The sequence below is a fragment of the Bufo gargarizans genome, chromosome 5 (assembly GCF_014858855.1).
Source record: "Bufo gargarizans isolate SCDJY-AF-19 chromosome 5, ASM1485885v1, whole genome shotgun sequence".
NCBI classification, from domain to species: Eukaryota; Metazoa; Chordata; class Amphibia; order Anura; family Bufonidae; genus Bufo; species Bufo gargarizans.
Window position 1 is genome coordinate 316,644,888 of NC_058084.1, and position 17,035 is coordinate 316,661,922.

The 17,035-nt window shown below is 45.1% G+C and overlaps 1 protein-coding gene across 2 annotated transcripts in view; it reads right to left on the reverse strand.

Moving 5' to 3' along the window:
• LOC122938310 (mas-related G-protein coupled receptor member H-like) overlaps window positions 1–16,374 on the reverse strand; it is a 39,650-nt gene extending 23,276 nt beyond the window's left edge. Inside the window, exon 1 of one of the 2 annotated variants that reach the window (XM_044293731.1) lies at window positions 16,292–16,374. The gene's annotated coding sequence lies outside the window, so the exon portion shown is untranslated. The remainder of the gene's footprint in view (window positions 1–16,291) is intronic. The other variant, XM_044293732.1, reaches the window with a different exon arrangement.
• Window positions 16,375–17,035: the final 661 nt, after the last annotated feature.

Below are 17,035 nucleotides of genomic sequence, written 5' to 3' on the forward strand. Positions count from 1 at the left end.
CCCTCTTTCAACCATTGGGCTGCTGCACTGCAAGAGCATTGCAAAGCATAGTACAGCCATCAGCCCCACTGGATCTTCAAGATCCAAGTGGGACTTGATAAAAAAGTGTGAAAATAAAAAAAGTAAAAAAATAAAATAAAATGTAAATAAAAAATAAAATTTATTGCCCTTTCCCATATCCGCTCATTTATAAGAGATTAAAAAATGAAATAAATAAATAAACTACACCTATTAGGTATCACTGCATCAGTAACGACCGGCTCTATAAACATAAAAAAAAGAACTGTGTCAAAAAAAGCAATTTTTGTCACCTTATATCACAAAAAGTGCAACACCAAGCGATCAAAAAGGCGTATGTACCACAAAATGGTACCAATAAAACAGTCACGGCACTCTTAAGTAATTTGCAAGATGAAATTTGAGTGTTTATTCAAGCCACCAATGTTTTTCAGTTTTATTGGGCCAACGTTCGGTTGTTTTAGTGAACTCGGAAGCGACCTGAACTTTTGACTTACTTGGCTACTGTTACTATTTGTGGATTTATCTGTCCCCTGATGATTTGGCTGAATGCTATTGAAATGCGTCGGGACGAGTGTTTTTTGGTATTTACGTGTGTACCATTGTGTGTGTTCTTCTCTGACTGAAGCTGGGCAGTCATAACAAAAGATGAGAAAAAATTAAAAAATTATAAACTGGAGACAGCACGTCCAAAGTGATTGAATTTAATTCCGGAAGCTGGGCAGTCATCGCCTTATTTGAAAAGGGACACCCAGGGACATAACAGAGAGGGTTTCAGTGAGAATTAGAACATAGGGAAAAATAGGGGAAGAGACCCAGCATCTGTCTCCCTCTTGATCTATATCCCAATTTTTCTAACTCGCCCTCATAGCATTTGTGAACATCCTACATTTCAATACTTCTCTAAAAAAGCTGTACCAGCCCTGCAAACGTATATTGAGTAGAAGATGGGTCAGTCCTGGTACAGTTCCTGCCAGCTCTAACATGTGGAGCTGTAACTACAGTATGGTCAAGGCCAGGAAAGACCTGATTTAATGCGTTTCATGACAAAGTAATTAGTAAAAAAGCACATTTTTAAAAAAAATTTTGGCAAAAAGCGATCTAAATGAATTTTTGAAAACTTTGCTCATTTCTAATCACAACAAATGGGATTTGTGAGACACAGCCAGTTTACTGCCAGGGGCTATAGGCACCCAATTAGGGTGTTCATTCTCAGGCTGGTGGGGTAGACCTGGTACCACCACCCATGACTTAGGGAAATACTGCTACTGTATTCTGAGCTGTACTATGCTGAGCTAAGCTAAGCTGAGTAAAAGTCACTAAGCTGAATCTGATCTGATCAGCAATGAGTCCTCTTCATACATTCCAGTTTGTCAAGCACAATGCTGGCACTCGTATGAGTATAAAGACAAGCAAAAAATAGCAAGCCTATAAGAGACCAATGTAGAAAGGGGTTGCAAGCCCCTGGTACCTCGACTATAGGTTCCTCACTAACCAATAGTAGTTTAAAAAGGTAATACTCCAGTTCAGTGCAAAAGAATGACTATTCACCCATACGGATGAGATGTTTCAGCTGTACTATATTAATATTGAATAGGGCTTTATAGAAGCACTGAAACATTTAATTTTTCAGTAAACTAATTAGAATGCTGCCATTTTATACTACTGTTAGTCTGGGGGGGTGCTTTCACACATATGTTTTTGCCGGTGTTTGTTGTTGTAGTGATGATGAATGATAAGGGTCCATTCACACATCCGTGTGTGTTTTTTGAGGATCCACAAAACATGGACAGCGGCAATGTGCGTTCCGCATTTTGCAGACCGCACATTGCCGGCACTAAGAGAATATGCCTATTCTTGTCCGCTATTGCGGACAAGAATAGGACATGTTCTATTTTTTTCGGGATCGGAAGTGCGGGTCCGCAATTCCGGATCTGGGTCACACATTGTGCGACCCCATAGAAATGAATGGGTCCACAATTCCGTTCCACAAAATGCGGAGCGGAATTGCGGATGTGTGAATGGGGCCTAATGGCAATCCTAAGTCGCGTCTTTTCCAGAGATGAAGCTTTATTTCTATTATCAGGCCCAAATACAGCAATTTTTATAGCTCTTATGATGAATGAACCTACTAATACCCAGAATGATGTTACCTCAGTTCATTCACCATTAAAGAGGTTGTCTCATCATTGACAATGGGGGTACCTATGTAGAGAACGGAGCCCCGCAAGGTTGTGGCTGGAGGATTTTGGTCCGGCCACCACCAAGCCGGCTCCCCATAGAAGTGAATGGGAGCGTACCGCGCATGTGCAGCCCCCACTCCCATTCATTTCTATGGGGCCAGCACTCGCGCCCTCCTTTACTTCTGGGGCTCTGTTCTCGATATAGGTGCGGGTCCCAGCTGTGGGAATCCTTTGAATCCAGAGAAAAAAAAGCAGTCTGGTTTGAGAGCTGCACTTATACAAGCAGACAAACAACGCAAGTTTGTGAGCGTTCGCATGTTTGATTTCAAGTGTGTGTTTGTATTAAGTGTGTGACTTTAGATTTTGTGAGGGAGTATCTGTGAGAGCTAAATTATTTGTGCGCATTGCTGAGTGTCTGTGCCTGACTATATTGTACTCTATACCAAGTCAGAACAGTGTAGTTTATACACTGTGACTTGCTTTTGCTGCCAGGTTTATTTCATAGCAGCTGAGAGTATACTATGATTATATTTATTTATTTATTTATTTTTCTCTTCCTTCTCCGGGGTGTTGCACAGGTGGGTAATTAGGGTGTGGCTATCTAATTAGGAGAAGTTAAATAGCCAGTCTTGAGGGCAGCTCAGTCCTTTGAATCCACAGGAAAAAAAGCAGTCTGGTTTGAGAGCTGCACTTATACAAGCAGACAAACAACACGAGTTTGTGAGCGTTCATGTGTTTGATTTCAAGTGTGTGCTTGTATTAAGTGTGTGACTTTAGATTACGTGACTTGAGATTCAGGGACTTTAGGAGGGGACTACAGTAAGTTAGATTCTTATTAGGGTTGTTTCGGGTATCGAAATTACGATACCCAATCGATACTTTTGTACTAGTTTCGATACGATACCAGGATTTCCATTTTTTTTATACTGGGCTGCGTTGCTACTGCTGTCAGCACGCTCCAAGTTCCCTAAGCAGCACAGGGGAGAAGGAAGCAGTCTCTCCCTCCCCCTGTGCCGCCGCTGCCAATGAGGAAAGACGGGAGGAGGAGGAGGGGCGGGCGCACTGCGCCACCAATGAAAGTTAACTTCTAATACAAATACAGCAGGTGGCAGAATCACATAGCCGGCACCCTGCCTCTATGAAAGGGCGCTGCGATCAGCCACAGTTAACCCCTCAGGTGCCGCACCCGAGGGGTTAACTGCCGCTGATCGCAGCTCTCTTTTAGAGGCAGGGTGCTGGCTATGTGATTCTGCTGCCGGCACCTGCCTCCTGTATTAAAAGTTACCTATCATTGGTGGTGCAATGCGCCCTCCTCCCCAGTATTAAAAACATTGGTGGCAGTGGCGACAGGGTCCCCTCCCCTCCTCCTCATTGGTGGCAGTGGCAGCTTCTGATTGGAGCACCAGCATTATAATCCGGGGGCTCCAATCGGTTACCATGGAAGCCAGGACACTACTGAAGCCTTGTCTGCCATGGTAGTCTCCCTGCTGCTGTGTGTACTATGCACAGGGCAGCAGGAACAGTGTGAAGTCCTATTCACCCTAATAGAGCTCTATTAGGGTGAATAGGACAAGGGATTAAAAGATCCCAGATTCTAGCTCCTAAGGGGGGAAATTGTTAATAGATAAACATAAAAAAAAAAGAAAGTTAAAAAAAAACAAAATATTAAGTAAAAATCACCCCCTTAAAATCTCCTACGTGGTGAATGCCAGAACAGAAAAAAAAGAAACTGGGTGATTCGCTATTTTTAAGTCATCTCTTCCGCCCCAAACATAGGATTGGACTGTTCGTCCATGATTTTAAAGATTTAGGTCACAAGCTTAGGGCAAGGACCTCAAAGGTAGTGTTTTCCAAAATACTACCTGTTCCACGAGCCACACAAGAAATGCAGCGGGAGATTAGGGAGGTTAACAAGTGGCTCAGGAACTGGTGTAGGAAGGAGAGACCTGTGTGAAGTTGGCACCCCATGTTCTTAAATTTAAAAAAGAAATACACCATTCGTTTGTGCTGCGTTTGTGCTGGTTTGTGCTGCAAAAATGAACGTTTGCGCCGCTTTGGTTTCCGAGATATTGCGCGCTTGATTTGCTGAAACCCCGCCCACTTTCCACTCCATGATCTTAAATTTCAAAAATAAATCCACCATTCGTTTGTGCTGCGTTTGTGCTGGTTTGTGCCGCAAAAATGAACGTTTCTGCCGGTTCAGTTCCTGAGATATTGCGCGTTAGATTTTTATGAAGCCCCGCCCATTTTCCACCCCATGTTCTTAAATTTCAAAAAGAAATACACCGTTCGTTTGTGCTGCGTTTGTGCTGGTTTGTGCTGCAAAAATGAACGTTTGCGCCGCTTTGGTTTCCGAGATATTGCGCGCTTGATTTGCTGAAACCCCGCCCACTTTCCACCCCATGTTTTTAAATTTCAAAAAGAAATACACCATTCGTTTGTGCTGCGTTTGTGCTGGTTTGTGCATCAAAAATTAACGTTTGCGCCGCTTTCGTTTCCGAGATATTGCGCGCTTGATTTTCTGAAACCCCGCCCATTTTCCACCCCATGTTCTTAAATGTCAAAAATAAATACACCATTCGTTTGTGCTGCGTTTGTGCTGGTTTGTGCTGCAAAAATTAACGTTTGCGCCGCTTTCGTTTCCGAGATATTGCGCGCTTGATTTGCTGAAACCCCGCCCACTTTCCACCCCATGTTTTTAAATTTCAAAAATAAATACATCATTCGTTTGTGCTGCGTTTGTGCTGGTTTGTGCAGCAAAAATTAACGTTTGCGCCGCTTTGGTTTCCGAGATATTGCGCGCTTGATTTACTGAAACCCCGCCCACTTTCCACCCCATGTTTTTAAATTTCAAAAAGAAATACACCATTCGTTTGTGCTGCGTTTGTGCTGGTTTGTGCAGCAAAAATTAACGTTTGCGCCGCTTTCGTTTCCGAGATATTGCGCGCTTGATTTGCTGAAACCCCGCCCACTTTCCACCCCATGTTTTTAAATTTCAAAAAGAAATACACCATTCGTTTGTGCTGGTTTGTGCCGCAAAAATGAACGTTTGCGCCGCTTTCGTTTTCTGAGATATTGCGCGCTTGATTTGCTGAAACCCCGCCCACTTTCCACCCCATGTTTTTAAATTTCAAAAAGAAATACACCATTCGTTTGTGCTGCGTTTGTGCTGCGTTTGTGCTGCAAAAATGAACGTTTGCGCCGCTTTGGTTTCCGAGATATTGCGTGCTTGATTTTCTGAAACCCCGCCCACTTTCCACCCCATGTTTTTAACCCTGACTCTAGACCCCCCAGGTGTGCTGCAGCTTGCCCCCCTCCCGCCCCCTTTCACAACTTTTTTTGGGGCACAAGCATATTATATATATTTTTTTTGCGTACGCTGACTGTGGCCGGCACTCTTAGCGTCACTGTTAGCGCATCGCACGCCCCACCGCTGATCAACTTCAGACGGTTGATCAGCGAGTTTGAATTTTTAAAAAAATCACATTTTTGGGGCTTTTTTTATTTTTTTGTCTGTAAGGTTTAGGGTAAGTTCCCGAACACCCATCCCCCCACACACACGCACACCAAATAAAGTTTATCACACACACACACACTCCCCTATGGCCTGTCGGATGTTCTAGGCGGCATATGCCCAGCTTGCCTCCGAGAGCCCCAGTGAGGACGAGGATAACCCCACTTTCCTTTAGTCATCCGCGTCCTCCTCATCATCTAGCAATGATGATGAGACCCCAAGGCGGCGGAGACGCCGCCAGGTGGAGCAAGGAGACCGCCATGCTAGGGACCCTGTAGCCCACACTAGTACGAGAAGCTCTAGGGCTCGTACTAGTTTTCCGGCCCACCAGTTAAGACCACCGGAGCCCCCTACCGGTGAACTTGTCTGGTATACCCCAGAGCGTTTTGAACCCGTGATTCCTGATTTTGTAGGCCAACCAGGAATCCAGATTTCCACAGTGGGCTTCACTGAATGCGACTACTTTAGTCTTTTTTCCAGTGACCCCTTTGTGAATCTGATGTTGGAGCAGACGAACCTGTACGCCCCACAGTTCATTGCTCAACATCCGGGCTCCTTTTTGGCTAGGCCCGGTGGCTGGACTCTGGTCTGTGCAGCCAAGATGAGGACGTTTTGGGGCCTCGTGCTGCATATGGGCCTATTCAAGAAACCTAGTGTCAGGCATTACTGGAGTGGGGACGTCCTCTACCAGACCCCACTTTACAATTATGCAGATAATGCAGCATGTCCCCCCCAAGGTGATCCTGCCTATGACCGCCTGTACAAAATCAGGTCGGTCATCGATCACTTTGGGGCCAAATTTGTGCAGGTCTATGTACCTGGAAGGGAAGTCGCGGTTGATGAGTCTCTCATTGCTTTCAAGGGGAGACTCATTATCCGCCAGTATGTTCCCTCTAAGCGGGCGAGGTATGGCGTGAAGCTGTACAAACTTTGTGAGAGTACCTCAGGGTGCACTTACAAGTTTCGTGTGTACAAGGGGCGAGATTCCCGTATTTAACCCCCAGAAGGTTCCCCCACTCTGGGTGTTAGCGGGAAACTTGTGTGGGACCTTATGCACCCACTGCTAGATAAGGGCTACCACCTGCACGTGGATAACTTTTATACTAGTATCCCCATAGTTTTATATCCGATTGTCAGGGGCTAAAATGGGGAAGAGGAACATAAATGTAGTACTCCATGGAAGTGTGGTACTCCTTGAAGCAACCAATAATGCAGAGGCCCGGATGATCGGGGCACGTGTCACATTGAGTTGTGGTGTCCTTCCGTATCCCCCTCCTGTGACACACTCTGCACCTTTTTTGGGTTCGTCCCTTCTTTCCAGTATGGGGGACCACACCTGGAAAGTGTTGGCCAGGGATGATCTGGGCGCCTCCAGTTCCCGAGGTACTCTGGCCTGCTCTTTCCCGGTCAGAAAAGATCCGGTCCTTGAGGACTGCCTCATAGAACTGGAGGAATGTCCCTGTGTTGCCAGCGCTCCGGGACAGCACAAAAGAGTTGTACAAGGCAACCTGCACCAAGCAGACCGCAACTTTTTTATACCATGCCGGGTTTTGCGCATGGCGTTATATGGCTCAAGGACTTGATCAGAGAGATCAACTCCTCCCATATAACGATTGTAGGCGACGATACAATCGGGCTTGAGGACCGTTGCCGCGGTACCTCGCACAGGGACAGGGGTGATGCCGTTACCGTGAATTGTGGACAGCATAAGGATATCCCTCTTGTCCTTATGCCTGACCAGCAACAGGTTTCCACTGGTAAGTGCACGGGTCGCACCCCTAGGGATAGGTACCTGGAGGGGGTGGCCAGGGAGGCCGCGTTGATTTTTCCGCACAGTCCCACAAGAGAATGTGGATCTGGCGGCAAGAGACTGGAACAAGGGGATACTAGTATAAAAGTTATCCACGCAAAGGTGGTAACCCTTATTTAGCAGTGGGTGCATAAGGTCCCACACAAGTTTCCCGCTAACACCCAGAGTGGGGGGACATTCTGGGGGTTGAATACGGGAATCTCGCCCCTCGTACACACGAAACTTGTAAGTGCACCCTTAGGTACTCTCACAAAGTTTGTACAGCTTCACGCCATACCTCGCCCGCTTAGAGGGAACATACTGGCGGATAATGAGTCTCCCCTTGAAAGCAATGAGAGACTCATCAACCGCGACTTCCCTTCCAGGTACATAGACCTGCACAAATTTGGCCCCAAAGTGATCGATGACCGACCTGATTTTGTACAGGCGGTCATAGGCAGGATCACCTTGGGGGGGACATGCTGCATTATCTGCATAATTGTAAAGTGGGGTCTGGTAGAGGATGTCCCCACTCCAGTAATGCCTGACACTAGGTTTCTTGAATAGGCCCATATGCAGCACGAGGCCCCAAAACGTCCTCATCTTGGCTGCACAGACCAGAGTCCAGCCACCGGGCCTAGCCAAAAAGGAGCCCGGATGTTGAGCAATGAACTGTGGGGCGTACAGGTTCGTCTGCTCCAACATCAGATTCACAAAGGGGTCACTGAAAAAAAGACTAAAGTAGTCGCATTCAGTGAAGCCCACTGTGGAAATCTGGATTCCTGGTTGGCCTACAAAATCAGGAATCATGGGCTCAAAACGCTCTGGGGTATACCAGACAAGTTCACCGGTAGGGGGCTCCGGTGGTCTTAACTGGTGGGCCGGAAAACTAGTACGAGCCCCAGAGCTTCTCGTACTAGTGTGGGCCACAGGGTCCCTAGCATGGCGGTCTCCTTGCTCCACCTGGCGGCGTCTCCGCCGCCTTGGGGTCTCATCATCATTGTTAGATGATGAGGAGGACGCGGATGACAAAAGGAAAGTGGGGTTATCCTCGTCCTCACTGGGGCTCTCGGACTCGGAGGCAAGCTGGGCATATGCCGCCTAGAACATCCGACAGGCCAAAGGGGAGTGTGTGTGTGTGTGATAAACTTTATTTGGTGTGCGTGTGTGTGGGGGGACGGGTGTTCGGGAACTTACCCTAAACCTTACAGACAAAAAAATAAAAAAAAGGCCCAAAAATTTGATATTTTTTTTTATTCAAACTCGCTGATCAACCGTCCGAAGTTGATCAGCGGTGGGGCGTGCGATGCGCTAACAGTGACGCTAAGAGTCCCGGCCACAGTCAGAGTACGCAGAAAAAAAATATAATATGCTTGTGCCCCAAAAAAAGTTGTGAAAGGGGGCGGGAGGGGGGCAAGTTGCAGCACACCTGGGGGGTCTAGAGTCAGAGTTAAAAACATGGGGTGGAAAGTGGGCGGGGTTTCATCAAATCAAGCATGCAATATCTCGGAAACCAAAGCGGCGCAAACGTTCATTTTTGCAGCACAAACCAGCACAAACGCAGCACAAACGAATGGTGTATTTCTTTTTGAAATTTTAAAACATGGGGTGGAAAGTGGGCGGGGTTTCAGCAAATCAAGCGCGCAATATCTCGGAAACGAAAGCGGCGCAAACGTTAATTTTTGCGGCACAAACCAGCACAAACGCAGCACAAACGAATGGTGTATTTCTTTTTGAAATTTAAAAACATGGAGTGGAAAGTGGGCGGGGTTTCAGCAAATCAAGCGCGCAATATCTCGGAAACCAAAGCGGCGCAAACGTTAATTTTTGCTGCACAAACCAGCACAAACGCAGCACAAACGAATGATGTATTTATTTTTGAAATTTAAAAACATTGGGTGGAAAGTGGGCGGGGTTTCAGCAAATCAAGCGCGCAATATCTCAGAAACGAAAGCGCCGCAAACGTTAATTTTTGCAGCACAAACCAGCACAAACGCAGCACAAACGAACGGTGTATTTCTTTTTGAAATTTAAGAACATGGGGTGGAAAGTGGGCGGGGTTTCAGCAAATCGAGCGCAATATCTCGGAAACCAAAGCGGCGCAAACGTTAATTTTTGCAGCACAAACCAGCACAAACGCAGCACAAACGAAAGGTGTATTTCTTTTTGAAATTTAAGAACATGGGGTGGAAAATGGGCGGGGCTTCATAAAAATCTAACGCGCAATATCTCAGGAACTGAACCGGCACAAACGTTCATTTTTGCGGCACAAACCAGCACAAACGCAGCACAAACGAAAGGTGTATTTCTTTTTGAAATTTAAGAACATGGGGTGCCAACTTCACACAGGTGAAGGAGAGGGGTTTGGGTTCCTGGAGAATTGGGCTGACTTCTCTGTCGGCTATAGACTCTATCGTAGAGATGGGCTGCACCTCAATGGGGAAGGGGCAGCTGTGTTGGGGGGAGATGATGGCTAGAAGATTGGAGGAGTGTTTAAACTAGGGACTGGGGGGAGGATAATTATGTTATAGGATGGAATAACTGAGACATGGCTGGATGATAGCTATGACTGGGCAGTTAATGTACAAGGTTACAGTCTGTTTAGAAAGGATCGCCAAAACCCACTTAGAAATCATGGAGGGGTCTGAAATTCACATTGTAGGTGCATTCTCACTCTGAAAGACAGAATAATAAAAAAAAATTAAAAAAAATAAGGAAATCACATTGTATGATTTTTTTTTGAATTTTTTTGTCTTTTCCCTCTTTCGGCAGGATAGTGACTAAAGCTTATAGCATTTGAGGGGGCAATGTGTTTTTAGTTAACGCCTCATTACAAACTGACAGAAATCTAGGTTGTAGCAACGTAGAGAATGTACTTTAGTAAGTAAAGGGTAGCCCATCAGGTCCTGGGCATTTAAGAGCTTTCTCCAATTCCTGCAAATAAAAAGGCTGTGTCAGGTCTCATGCACACGACCGTTGTTTGGGTCCGCATCCGAGCCGCCATTTTGTCCTCATCCGTGGCTCCGTTCCGCGGCCCCGCAAAAAAAATATAACATGTCCTATTCTTGTCCGCGCTTTGTGGACAAGAATAGGCATTTATATTGCCGGCGCCCTTTCTGCAAATTGCAGAAGGCAACACGGGCGGCTGCCATTTTTTGCGGATTCACGGTTTGCGGACCACAAAAAAGCGGCACGGTCGTGTGCATGAGACTTAAGGGATATAGTCTGCCTAGGTGTAAGGGAGGGAAGGCAAATATTTGAGAGCCACTGTCCTATATTTTTTTCCCTCTCTATAGTTTCTCGGGGGCCCAGTTGCTCTCTAAGGTTATATAGAGAGTGGTAATATTCACTGAATCTTGCAGCTATTTGGTCGATGGACATTAATGTCTGGGAAGAAGCGTTTTTAATAGAATGGATATATGAGTGTGTTTCCCGTTTTTTCAAACTAGCCATCATGAATTTTGAGATCTTGTCTCCATGGGCATAGTATTTGAATTTAGCAGACAGATAAAGTTTATCTGTCCTTGAATTCAGAATATTTTTTATTTCCGATCGTAGCTGGTTGAGGCGTTCCAGCACCCCTAGGTTAATATGTCTTTTATGGAGTGTTTTCTCTGTAATGTTATAATTGTACCTCCCTTTTGGTTTTTAAGGTAAGAGCTTAGGGAGATAAGGTGGCCCCTGACAACTGCATTGTGTGCTTCCCAGACGAGACCTGATTGCACTGCTCCCCCCCCCCCCCCCCCCCCCATTGAAAGATAAGTATTCTTCTATATGTTTTAGAATTGCTTTCATATTTTCTTGATTACTTAGCAAAGTTTTGTCTAGTCTACATGTAAAGTAAGTTTTGAAAAGGGAAGCCACTCTAATCTCCACAAACACCGGGGCATGGTCTGATAGCAGTATATTGCCTATAGATGTCCGGGAGCACCTGGAAAGTAAATGTGGGGGGACAAATAAGTAGTCCAACCTTTGGTAGGATGTATGAGCTACCGAGTAAAAGGTGTACTCCTTAGTTGTTGAGTGCAATGCTCTCCAGACATCTACAAGCCCTGTGTTAGCAAGTTGTGTTTTAATTTTTCGTAAAGCTATTTGAGATACCGATGAGGTACCTCCCGATGTATCTATCGTGGGGTCTAGAGCCACATTTATATCTCCTCCCATAATTATCACTCACTCAGCGAATGTTTGAAATATGGACAGTGTATTTTTAATCCAATCAGCTTTAGATATGTTGGGAGCATACATGTTTTTCACTGTTATTTTTTGTGTTCCCAATATCGCTTTTATAAACAAATAACGTGCCTCATCATCTGCGAGAGTCGACTGCACCACCAAAGGTGTATTTTTGTGTATCATTATTGAGATAAAGAGGTGCTGTGAAACCATTGGTTAAATACCATATGAGATAAGTGTAGAATATATCCTTGTCTAAAGTAAGTTTCTTGTAGGAGAGCAATATTCACCTTTTGTTTTTTAAGAAATTGGCAGATCTGTGTTCTCTTAGGTGGTGCATTCAACCCCCTAACGCTAAAAATACATATTTTTATGTCAGCCATAGTCAATTATTTCATCAAGATCTAGGTCCTCTTCTTTTTTCCCGAAGGAGAGGAGGAAGTAGTAAGGGGAATGGGGTAGTGAATGTGGGGTAACAAAAAAACTGTAGCCCTTATAAAGCAGGTACTTTTCAAAACTTGTGAGAAAATCCATACAAATCGCAATGTATCTCCCAGGAGCAGCATCTATGCGATGCCCCTGTTAGATGGGGGGGGGGGACCAAAACCAGAGTCCGTAGTGTGCTAAACGAGCAAGTATATAAAAAATGGGTACACATGTGGGGGTCCCAGCCTTGATATAAATGCTTATATCACTTTGTCTTACACAATATAACATTTTTATTTTTATTTTTTTTAGTTAGTATGTAGTTAAACCTCTACTTATCTCTAAATCTTGAGAGTCCATATCCAGGTGAGTCCCTGAGTTTTAATAATAATTCAAGAGAAGTTGAGTGAGTCTCTGAGTGAAGACAAGGTGATCAGAGTCCCTCCATATCTGTAACCAGCCGCTTGGGTGTTAATACTCCTGACCGCCAGCCATCTTAGCTCCATGCTTTCCGGCCAGTACAGTTTGTTTTCGGACAAATTTGTCCATTTCTCCCTGGCTGGGTCCAGTTTTAAGTGGTCCAGGGGTGTCTCTGGATCGGTCTCTTGAGGTTTTACCCATCTTCAGCTGGTTTGGTCAGCTTAATGTGCTTGTTCCACTTGGCCCTGAGCAGAGCTCACAATTCCATGTGTACCGCATGAAAGGTTAGTATATAAAATGAGAATGCTTGGACTGGGAGAAAATGTCTGTATGTGGGTAAGTAACTGGCTCAGTTATAGCAAACACACTCAGATTGGGTCACTGTCATTACTGGAGTACCTCAGGCGTCAGTATTGGGCCCTATTCTCTTCAATATATTTATTAATGAACTTGTAGAAGGCTTGCATAGTAAAGTATACATTTTTGCAGATGACACTAAACTAGGGCTGCAACGAATACTCGATTAAATAGAGTAATTCGACACTAAAAATCCTCGATGCAAATATTTTGCATCGAGGATTTGTTTGTTTCACGTGACCACGGAGCGGGAGTGAAGAGCTTGCTATTACCCCTGCTCCGTGGCCTCCCGCTGGCCCGCAATACCCACCTTTTCGAGCAGGGGGCCTCCAGACGCTCCACGACACGTCCATGGTGGCGCGCTGCACTGACCTCCTGACATACACACGCCACGACCTGATGAGCTTTGTGACGTCAGGCCCAGAGCAGCGCAAAACGGTGGAGTGTCGGCAGCTCCCCTGCTGGAAATGTGAGTTGGTGACAGCAAGGGGGTGGGGGCGCGTCTAACGCTGTGCACTCCGGGTGTCAGAAGAAGGGAGGGCTGCATGGACGGGCACAGCTCTGGGTGCTGGGACAGAAGCTCTGTGTGGAAGCTGCAGCTCCAGCTTGCAGGGGGCGTGTCCTCGAGATCCCAGGATAAAACAAGAAAAGAAGTAAAGGTGCCCATAAATAGAGCCAGCCAGGGTTCCCACAATATAAAAAAGCATGTGAGAGTGCTTTTATGACTAGTGCCAGTTTGTGTCACCATATATAATGGCAGCTAGAGGACCCTTTTGTATAGTGCCAACCAGATTGCTCCCATGAATGGCTCCAAACAGAGAATCACCATGAATAGTTCCAGTCAAAAGGCCACCAGGAACAGTGCCCCCACAGTAACCTCATCAATAGTGCCAACCACAGTGTCCCCATCAATAGTGCCAGACACAGTACCCTCATTAATAGTGCCAGCCACAGTGCCGTCATCAATAGTGCCAGCAACAGTGCCCCCCCAATAGTGCCAGCCACAGTGCCCTCATCAATAGTGCCAGCCACAGTGCCTTCATCAATAGCGCCAGTCACAGTGCTCTCATCAATAGCGCCAGTCACAGTGCCTCATCAATAGTGCCAGTGGCAGAGACTATGACACAAGGGGGAGAGATGATGGCACAAGGGGGGAGAGACGATGGCACAAAGGGGAGTGGAGCTGATGGCACTGAGTAGGGAGAGCTGAAGGCACTGGGGGAGTGGAGCTGATGGCACTGGGGTGGGGGAGTGAAGCTGATGGCACTGAGTGGGGAGAGCTGAAGGCTCTGGGGGAGCTGATTGAATGGGGGGGGGGAAGCTGATGGCACTGAGGGGAACTGATGCACTTGGGATGATCGCACAGGGGGGAACGAAGGGTGTTGGGGACTGATGGCAGGGGGTCTTATGAGTTTTTATAAAGGAAAACTGTCTATTAATTCATTTTTTCTTATTAGAATACTCAATTAATCGTAAAAATAATCGATAGAATACTCAATTTCTAAAATAATCGTTTACTGCAGCCCTACACTAAACTGTGTAAAGTAATTAACATGTAAGAGGACATTATACTGCTACAGAGGGATCAGGATAGATTGGAGGCTTGGGCAGAGAAGTGGCAGATAAGGTTTAACATTGACAAATATAAGGTTATGCACATGGGAAGGAATAATGCAAGTCACCCGTACATACTAAATGGTAAAACGCTGGGTAACACTGACATGGAAAAGGGCCTAGGAATTTTAGCGAACAGCAAACTAAGCTGTAGAAACCAGTGTCAGGCAGCTGCTGCCAAGGCCAATAAGATAATAGGTTGCATCAAAAGGGGCATAAGATGCCCGTGATGAGAACATAGTCCTACCACTTTACAAATCACTAGTCAGACCACACATGGAGTACTGTGTACTGTTCTGGGTTCCTATGAACAAGGCAGACATAGCAGAGCTGGATAGGGTTCAGAGGAGGGCAACTAAAGTAATAACTGGAATGGGGGGGGACTACAGTACCCTGAAAGATTATCAAAATTAGGGTTATTCAGTTTAGAAAAAGGACGACTGAGGGGAGATCTAATAACTATGTGTAAATATATCAGGGGTCAGTACAGAGATCTCTCCCATCATCTGTGATAAGGGGGCATCCTCTGCGTCTGGAGGAAAGAGGGTTTGTACACATACATAGAAGAGGATTCTTTACTGTAAGAGCAGTGAGACTATGGAACTCTCTGCCTGAGGAGGTAGTGAGTTCACTAAAAGAGTTCAAGAGGGGTCTGGTTGTATTTCTGGAATATAATAATATTACAGGCTATAGCTACTAGAGAGGGGTCGTTGATCCAGGGAGTTATTCTGATTGCCTGATTGGAGTCAGGAAGGAATTTTTTTCCTCTAAGTGGGTAAAATTGGCTTCTATTTCACTTTTTTTTGCCTTCCTCTAGATCAGGGGTAGGCAACCTCTGACTCCCAGCTGTTGTGAAACTACAATTCCCAGCATGCTTCATTCATTTCTATGAGAGTTCTTAGAAGAGAAGAGCAAATATTCATACTGGGAGTTGCCTACCTCTGCTCTAGATCAACTTGCAGGATAACAGGCCGAACTGGATGGACAGATGTCTTTTTTTGGCCTTATAAACTATATTACTCTGTTACTATGTCCCATTAACCAAAAACTGATGCATGAATAGATCCAATTGCTTATTTAGTATGTATGAAGAGGAAATTTGTTTGTGTCTTTACACCAATTTTCTGAAACTTTTACAACATATGCAACACTTAAAGGGGTTGCCCAGGTTCAGAGCTGAACCCGGACATACCTCAATTTTTACCCAGGCAGCCCCCCTGACTTAAGCATCGGAGCAGTTCATGCAAAGGCATTTTCAGGAGTTCCAGTGATGAACCGGGCTCTCCATGGGGCTGCCAGGAAGCCTGGTGATGTCACCGGCATTGATGGGTGGGCTTTAACGCTAGGGCAGCGCTAAAGCAGGCCCATCTGAGCTGGTGGCATCACTGAACACACTGCTGGGCAGAAGCCTCCGCCCGGGAGTGTGTTATTGTAAACAAAAGAGCCCTTGCCCTGCGCGATCTAGCACAGGGCAAGGGAGCGCATCGGAGCATGAGATAGGGGCTGCCTGTGTGAAAATATGGGTATGTCCGGGTTCAGCTCTGAACCCCGACAACCCCTTTAATAGTTGTGCCATAACAAATGTCATTTTCTGCCACTATTAATGTCTGGATGAAAAGAAAGGTCCTACGCTCATTAAACCTTTTGTTGACCCCAGCCTAAATCCAACATTTCTCTGTCTAAATTATGAATAACATGAGAGTTAAAACATTATTTTTGTATATAGAGATTTCCCCCAAAAAGTTTTAAAATGAATAAATACTATAGACCATAAAATGAGAACATAGAGCTAACCTGTAATGTCTTGTTCTCCGTCATACAGAGATCAATCCATCCTTAGACTTTGAGTACAGAGGGACTGCCCGTGTCTTCTCAGCAGCTCTTATAACATTATGCTACATAGGCGGGTAACCTGACGTAACAGAAATTATATGGGAAGTTCCAGAATTTAGCAACATGTATATAATAATTGTTTGAGACAGAACTTCATAACAATATGTCTGAATCTAGGTCACTTCCAGGTTGTCATTACGTTACAGGCGTTGTAACTATTTTCATTTATCCAAGATTTTTTTTTTTTTAGGAAAATGAAAAATGGTTCACCAAAAACAATAAACCACCAACACTGGACACTTCCACCAAGAATAGGGCATTCTTCATAGACAGAAAACATAGCTATTACAACGACAGTACCCAGACAACCTCCTGTTGCATATGTCAGATTACAGATTCCTACTTTTGAGCATAAACATCGTCACGCAGACATTGTAGAAAAATAAAGTGGGATAATATTAAAGGAGAATATTCATATGGAGATGGTTGGGACAGGAGCACAACTGACACGTGACAGCTGTGTTTTACTTTGGGTTCGGATACTGTTTAAAGAGAGACTACACACACACCAGTTTGAGAATTGTAATATATATATTTTTTGGGGTATATTTTATTAAGGCAATAGTAATCAGTCAAATATGTCCTTCTTTTGCAATTATCTATATACAAAGCATAAGAACCTACATCACCAATAGAGCAGACATT